Genomic DNA, 7,911 nt, shown 5'->3' with positions numbered 1-7,911 from the left:
TTGAACTTCCTCATTCCTCTTTTCCTGAGGCTAAACTAACTAGTTTAGCTTTTCGATCTCCTGAGATTAAAGCTCTGTTGATGGACCTTGATGCTTATGGAGGTGTAGACCCAAATGGTATTTTTCCTTTGTTTTTTATAAAGACAGCAGATTCCTTAGCTCCAAAGTTATCTGTTATTTTGCGCAAGTTAGCAAGAAGAGGAGCTTTAGCACTTGTTGGAGAATTGGTAATGTTACTCCTCTATGTAAATGTGTTTGAGGTACCTCAAATCCCACTGATTACCGCCCAATTTCCATAACTCCCATATTATCTAAAATTTTTGAACGTCTTCTGGCAAAACGTCTTAATAGGTTTGCTGAAGGTAATCATCTACTCCCTAGTTTGCAATTTGGTTTTCGTAAAGACCTTGGAGCATGTGATGCCCTTCTTACAATCTCCAATGCTGTACAGAAATCCCTTGATTGTGGTCATAAAGTTCGTATGATTGGCCTTGATTTCAGTGCTGCCTTTGACCGTGTTAATCATGAGGCCCTTGTTTTCAAACTGAAACAGTTGGGAGTGGGTGGGTCGTTTCTTAGCATTATTATTGATTTTTTAAGTAACAGATCTCAAAGAGTTGTTGATGGGCACCATAGTGAGTATAGGAATGTGATATCCGGTGTTCTTGGCCCATTACTTTTCATACTATATACACATGACATGTGGTTTGGCCTAGAAAACAAGCTTGTTGCATATGCAGATGATGCTACTCTCTTTGCATCAATTCCATCCCCTGAATGTAGATCTGGGGCTGGTGAATCCCTTAATAAAGATTTAGCTAAAATTAGTGCATGGTGCAAATTATGGGGTATGAAGTTGAATCCTAACAAAACTCAAAGTATGATTGTAAGTAGGTCAAGGACGGTGGCTCCTCAACATCCGGATATCAGTATTGATAATGTTTCATTAAATTTGTATGACTTTTAAAATTTTAGGTGTGATTCTCGACAGCAAATGTACTTTTGAGAAACACATTAGGTCTGTGTCTTCTTCAATTGCACAAAAAATTGGCTTATTGAGAAAGTCTTACAAGATTTTCGGTGATCAATCTATTCTGAAGAAGTGTTTTAATTCTTTCAGTCTACCTTGTTTCGAGTACTGTTCTCCTGTCTGGTCTTCAGCTGCTGATTCTCATCTTAATTTGTTGGACAGAAACTTACGGTCTATTAAATTTCTTACTCCTTATCTAGATATTAATCTTTGGCACCATCGTTCAATTAGTTCATTATGCATGTTGCATAAGATTTTTCATAATTCTGACCATCCTTTACATTCAGAACTCCCTGGACAATTCTATCCTGTTCGTAATACTAGGCAGGCTGTTAATTCTAATAGCCAGGCCTTCTCCATCATGAGGCTCAATATTAAACAGTATTCTAGAAGTTTTATTCCAGCTGTTACTAAGTTGTGGAATGATCTTCCTAATCGAGTAGTTGAATCAGTAGAACTTCAAAAGTTCAAAGTTGGAGCAAATGTTTTTATGTTGACCAGGCTGACATGAGTCTTTTTATAATTTATATATGACATAGCCTACCTGTTTTTGACGTTGTTAATAGTTTATATAGGACATATCTGTTTTGACGCTGTTACTGTTTTTAGAATGATATACAGTGATACCTCTGGATACGAAAGTTTCTGCTTACGAAAAATTCAGGTTACGAAAAGCGATACGAAGATTTTTATGCCCCAGTATACGAAAAAATTTTCAGGATACGAAAAGCTTACGAGATCCCAACTCGTCGCTGAGAGTAATTTTAAAAAGTTTCAACTTTTTTGTTAATTAACTGTACCTTTTTTTTTGAGGGTATCAACCCTTAATTTAGGTGTACAGGTAACAATACACCTTCACACCTTCACTGATCCAAATGCTTTACATACAGTACCGTAACTTTTATACAGTAGTAAAGAAAATGGACTGTTTTCTTAGGGTTTGGAGGGGATAACTAGGCTATAACTACATTATTGAATAATCTCATGGTGGTTTCTGGAATGGATTAGGCTGTTTTTAACGGTTGGATTAATTATTGAATGATAGAAATGCCTGCATTGCATGTTTATTACTACAGTTTAGCGTGTTTATGAAAGAAAAGGTGTCTTTTCATAAGGCTTGGAACGGATTAGGGTATTTACATGTAAAACGCGACTCAGGATACGAAAAAATCAGCGTACGAAACCGTATCCTGAACGGATTACTTTCGTATCCTGAGGCATCACTGTATTGTAATTTCTTCTCATCATTTATTTATTTCCTTTCCTTACTGGGCTATTTTCCCTCTTGGAGCCCCTGGGCTTATAGCATTCTGCTTTTCCAACTAGGGTTGTAGCTTAGCAAGTAATAATAATAATAATAATAATAATAATAATAATGATAATAAATGCTTAAGAATGGCAGAGGCAAGGAACAGTGAGACTGCCCTAGCTAGCAGGACAATGCCCTGGAGACTGACCATATACACATATGATCAGCACCCAAGAGCCCTCTCCACCCAAGCTGAGATCAGGCAGGGCCAGGTAGTGGCTGCTGATGACTCAGAAGGTATACCTATAAGCACCCCAAAAGCCCCCATCCTTAGCTCACAAGGATGGTGAGGTGGCAGACACTACAAGAAACTATCGAGAATGAACGGGACTTGATTCCCAGTCCAGCAGAATGACAGGCAGGGATGTTTCAAATAGACCTTCAAAATATTAAATAATTGAGGACAGATAGGTTTTAAACTTATCTAATCTAACACTTGTCAAGGAATAAACCCTGAATGCCAGAAAGAAGCCTATGGGCAAATAAAAGTAATTTGAGATATCTATTTACTTACTTTACTTTGATGGCTGCTTTTCCGGTCCCATACAGCAGGGGAACCCCACTCTCTACAGGACCTCCACTGTGGTTTTACCTTGTTCGTTCAGAGTATTTAACATTTCATATCACATATTGTTCATTTACTGTTAAATCGTCACTGTCAAAAGACTCATGAAATAAGAAAGTCTTCAGTTTCCTCTTGAAAGCCTAAACGTCTTCAATCATTTGAATGTTTCGTGGGAGCTTATTATGGTCTCGGGGCCGTTTATTTAGTGGGATATAGTTCAGGGAAGATCTCCCTGTAACAGATATCCAGATTCCAACCAGGGAGATAGATAGACAACTAGACTTTAATCAACATAGAGGGGAGGCAAGCTTTAGAAGTAGGTATTCAACAACTGACCATATCCATGCAATTTACCAGCTAAGGCAAAAATCAACAGAGTATGATAAACCACTATGTATGGCATTTATAGACTATGAGAAAGCTTTTGATTCTGTCAAAATTTCAGCAGTAATGAAAGCCCTTCAAAAACAAGGAATAGAAGAATTATTTGTTAGAATACTTGAAGATATCAGTACAGGAAGCACAGCAATTCCGATTGAGAAAGGAGTTAGACAGGGAGACACTATCTCTTCAAAATTAATCACAGCATGACTAGAATAAGTTTATAAGAATTTAGAGTGGGAAAATAAAAAAAAAAAATAATATTACTGGGGAATACCTTAACAACTTGAGATTTGCAGATGACATTGATTGATTGACTGATTTAAGGTTTTCAGGCATCCTGACATCTAGGGTCATTGACGCCGTGCAGATGACATACTGTACTTGTGTTTAGTGAATCATGGGAGGAATTACAAAAGGTGATATAGGATTTGAATAAAGAAAGCAGAAATTCAGGACTCGATATGAATATAAATAAAACTAAGATAATGTTCAATGAAAATTCAGAGAGAAAACAAATAAGTGTTATGGACGAACCTCTAGGGAATGTTAATGAATATACATCCTTAAAATAAACCGTAAGTGTTTCCCAGGGCACAAGATCAAAATTAAAAGGAGGATAGCCACGGGAGGGAGAGCATTTGTTAACCAAAATGAGATTATGAAAAGTAAAATGCCCCTTTCTCTAAAAAGAAAAGTATTTAATGAGATGGTCCTATTAGTATTAACTTAAGCATCAGAAACTTGGAGCCTTACCAAAGCCTTAGAACATAAGATAGTTACAACTCAAAGAGATAAGGAAAGAATAATGATGGGAATAACACTAAGAGACTGAAAAAGAGCAACATGGATGTAAGAACAAACTAAAGTAGAGGATATTCTAACATGTAAGAAAAAGAAATGGACATGAGCAGGACATATAATGAGAATGACAGACAATAGATGGACATTAAAAATAACAGAATGGGTACCTAGATATTGTAGAAGAAGCACAGGAAGAGGAGACAATGGCTTGACGGACTAAGAAAGTTTGTGGGTGTGGACTTGCACAGAAAGACCATAAACATAGGCAAGTGGAATGACACGTCTGAGGCCTTTGTTCTGCAGTGGAGTAACGGCTGATGATGGCAATGACGTTGATGATGTGTGTGTTTAATGATAAGTCTAAAACAATAAAATTATAATTCAGTATGCCCCCTGTGGCCGCGGGGGCATAAAACAATTAGAATAGCGCCAACGTTATCCCTGCGTGTCGTAAGAGGCGACTAAAAGGGACGGGACGAGGGGGCTGGGAACCCCCTCTCCTGTAAAAGTATCCTGTGAGACAGCAACAAAGAGATGGAGCTGGGGGGAGAGTGACTGCTCCCCGCACTCTAGTTTTGGGGTGTTTGAATGTGCGTGGATGTAGTACGATAGAGAGTAAAAGATGTGAGATTGGAAGTATGTTTAGAAGTAGAAGGATGGATGTATTGGCCTTGTGTGAGACAAAGATGAAAGGAAAGGGTGAAGTGATGTTTGGTGAAATGTCTGGTAGAGTGTCTGGGATTGAAAGGGGAAGAGCGAGAGAGGGTGTGGCTTTATTGTTGAGTGAATGGATGACAGGTAAAGTAGTGGAATGGAAGGAGATATCATCTAGGTTAATGTGGGTAAGGGTTAGGTTGGGTAGGGAATGTTGGGCGTTTGTCAGTGCGTATGGGCCAGGTAGTGAGAAAAGTGAAGAAGAGCAGAATGAGTTCTGGAGTGAATTAACTAGGTGTGTAGAAGGACTGGGTAGAAGGAATTATGTAGTTGTTATGGGTGACTTAAATGCTAGAGTGGGTGCTGGAGAGGTAGAAGGTGTCATTGGGAAATATGGCGTACCAGGTGAAAATGAGAGTGGTGAGAGACTGGTAGATATGTGTGTTGAACAAGAGATGGTAATAAGTGCTAGCTTTTTTAAAAAGAAAGATAAAAATAAGTATACATGGGTAAGAGTGGCAAATGGAAGAGTAGTAGAAAGGGCATTAATAGATTATGTGTTGATAACTAAAAGAATGTTTGGAAGATTGAAAGACGTATGGCTAACGGTATGTCTGATCATTTTTTGGTGGAAGGAAAATTGGTTGTAGCAAAAGAGTGGGGGAATAGAGTAGGTGGATGTAAAAGGGAGCTAGTGAGGGTTGAAGAGCTAATAAAACAGGGGGTAAAAAGTAAATATCAGGAAAGGTTGAAAATGGCATATGACAAGGTGAGAGTAAGAGAAACTGGTAATTTAGAGGAGTGGAAGTTAGCAAAAGAAAATTTTGTTGGGATTGCAAGTGATGTATGTGGCAAGAAGGTTGTTGGAGGCAGCATGAGGAAGGGCAGTGAATGGTGGAATGAAGGAGTGAAGGTAAAAGTGGAAGAGAAAAAGAGGGCTTTTGAAGAATGGCTGCAGAGTAATAGTATAGAGAAGTATGAAAAATATAGAGAGCAAAAGGTGGAAGTAAAGCGCAAGGTACGTGAGGCAAAGAGGGCAGCTGACCTGAGGTGGGGTCAGGGACTGGGTCAGTCATATGAAGAGAATAAGAAGAAGTTTTGGAAAGAAGTGAAGAGAGTAAGGAAGGCCGGCGCAAGAATTGAAGAGACAGTGAAAGATGGAAATGGAAGGTTGTTAAAAGGAGAGGAGGCAAGGAAAAGGTGGGCGGAATATTTTGAAAGTTTGCTGAATGTTGAGGATGATAGGGAGGCAGATATAATTGCGGTTCCAGGTGTTGAGGTGCCAGTGATGGGAGATGAGAATGAGAGAGAGATTACAATAGAGGAAGTGAGGAGAGCACTAGATGAAACGAGAGTAGGAAAAGCATCGGGTATGGATGGTGTGAAAGCTGAGATGTTGAAGGAAGGGGGTGTGACTGTACTTGAATGGTTGGTGAGATTGTTTAATGTGTGTTTTGTGTTGTCAATGGTACCAGTAGATTGGGTCTGTGCATGTATTGTACCACTATATAAGGGTAAGGGAGATGTGCATGAGTGTTGTAATTCAAGAGGTATTAGTTTGTTGAGTGTAGTTGGAAAAGTGTATGGTAGAATACTGATTAATAGGATTAAGGATAAAACAGAGAATGCAATCTTGGAAGTACAGGGTGGTTTTAGAAGAGGTAGGGGTTGTATGAATCAGATTTTTACAGTTAGGCAGATATGCGAGAAATATTTAGCAAAAGGTAAGGAGGTGTATGTTGCGTTTATGGATCTGGAGAAAGCATATGATAGAGATGATAGGGAAGCAATGTGGAATGTGATGAGGTTAAATGGAGTTGGTGGAAGGTTGTTGCAAGCAGTGAAAAGTTTCTACACAGGTAGTAAAGCATGTGTTAGAATAGGAAATGAGGTGAGCGATTGGTTTCCGGTGAGAGTGGGGCTGAGACAGGGATGTGTGATGTCGCCGTGGTTGTTTAACTTGTATGTTGATGGAGTGGTGAGAGAGGTGAATGCTAGAGTGCTTGGACGAGGATTAAAACTGGTAGGCGAGAATGATCATGAATGGGAGGTAAATCAGTTGTTGTTTGCGGATGATACTGTACTGGTAGCAGACACAGAAGAGAAGCTTGACCGACTAGTGACAGAATTTGGAAGGGTGTGTGAGAGAAGGAAGTTGAGAGTTAATGTGGGTAAGAGTAAGGTTATGAGATGTACGAGAAGGGAAGGTGGTGCAAGGTTGAATGTCATGTTGAATGGAGAGTTACTTGAGGAGGTGGATCAGTTTAAGTACTTGGGGTCTGTTGTTGCAGCAAATGGTGGAGTGGAAGCAGATGTACGTCAGAGAGTGAATGAAGGTTGCAAAGTGTTGGGGGCAGTTAAGGGAGTAGTAAAAAATAGAGGATTGGGCATGAATGTAAAGAGAGTTCTATATGAGAAAGTGATTGTACCAACTGTGATGTATGGATCGGAGTTGTGGGGAATGAAAGTGATGGAGAGACAGAAATTGAATGTGTTTGAGATGAAGTGTCTGAGGAGTATGGCTGGTGTATCTCGAGTAGATAGGGTTAGGAATGAAGTGGTGAGGGTGAGAACGGGTGTAAGAAATGAGTTAGCGGCTAGAGTGGATATGAATGTGTTGAGGTGGTTTGGCCATGTTGAGAGAATGGAAAATGGCTGTCTGCTAAAGAAGGTGATGAATGCAAGAGTTGATGGGAGAAGTACAAGAGGAAGGCCAAGGTTTGGGTGGATGGATGGTGTGAAGAAAGCTCTGGGTGATAGGAGGATAGATGTGAGAGAGGCAAGAGAGCGTGCTAGAAATAGGAATGAATGGCGAGCGATTGTGACGCAGTTCCGGTAGGCCCTGCTGCTTCCTCCGGTGCCTTAGATGACCGCGGAGGTAGCAGCAGTAGGGGACTCAGCAGTATGAAGCTTCATCTGTGGTGGAAATGTGGGAGGTTGGGCTGTGGCACCCTAGCAGTACCAGCTGAACTCGGCTGAGTCCCTGGTTAGGCTGGAGGAACGTAGAGAGTAGAGGTCCCCTTTTTGTTTTGTTTCTTGTTGTTGTCGGCTACCCCCCAAAATTGGGGGAAGTGCCTTTGGTATATGTATGTATGTATGATAATAAGGTTACAAATAAAACAAAAAATCTCATTTAATTATTTACTGCTATGCTAAAGGAGAGTTCAG

Source organism: Palaemon carinicauda, chromosome 31 (assembly GCF_036898095.1).
Source record: "Palaemon carinicauda isolate YSFRI2023 chromosome 31, ASM3689809v2, whole genome shotgun sequence".
Taxonomy (NCBI): Eukaryota; Metazoa; Arthropoda; class Malacostraca; order Decapoda; family Palaemonidae; genus Palaemon; species Palaemon carinicauda.
Note: the sequence above shows the minus strand (reverse complement) of the source record.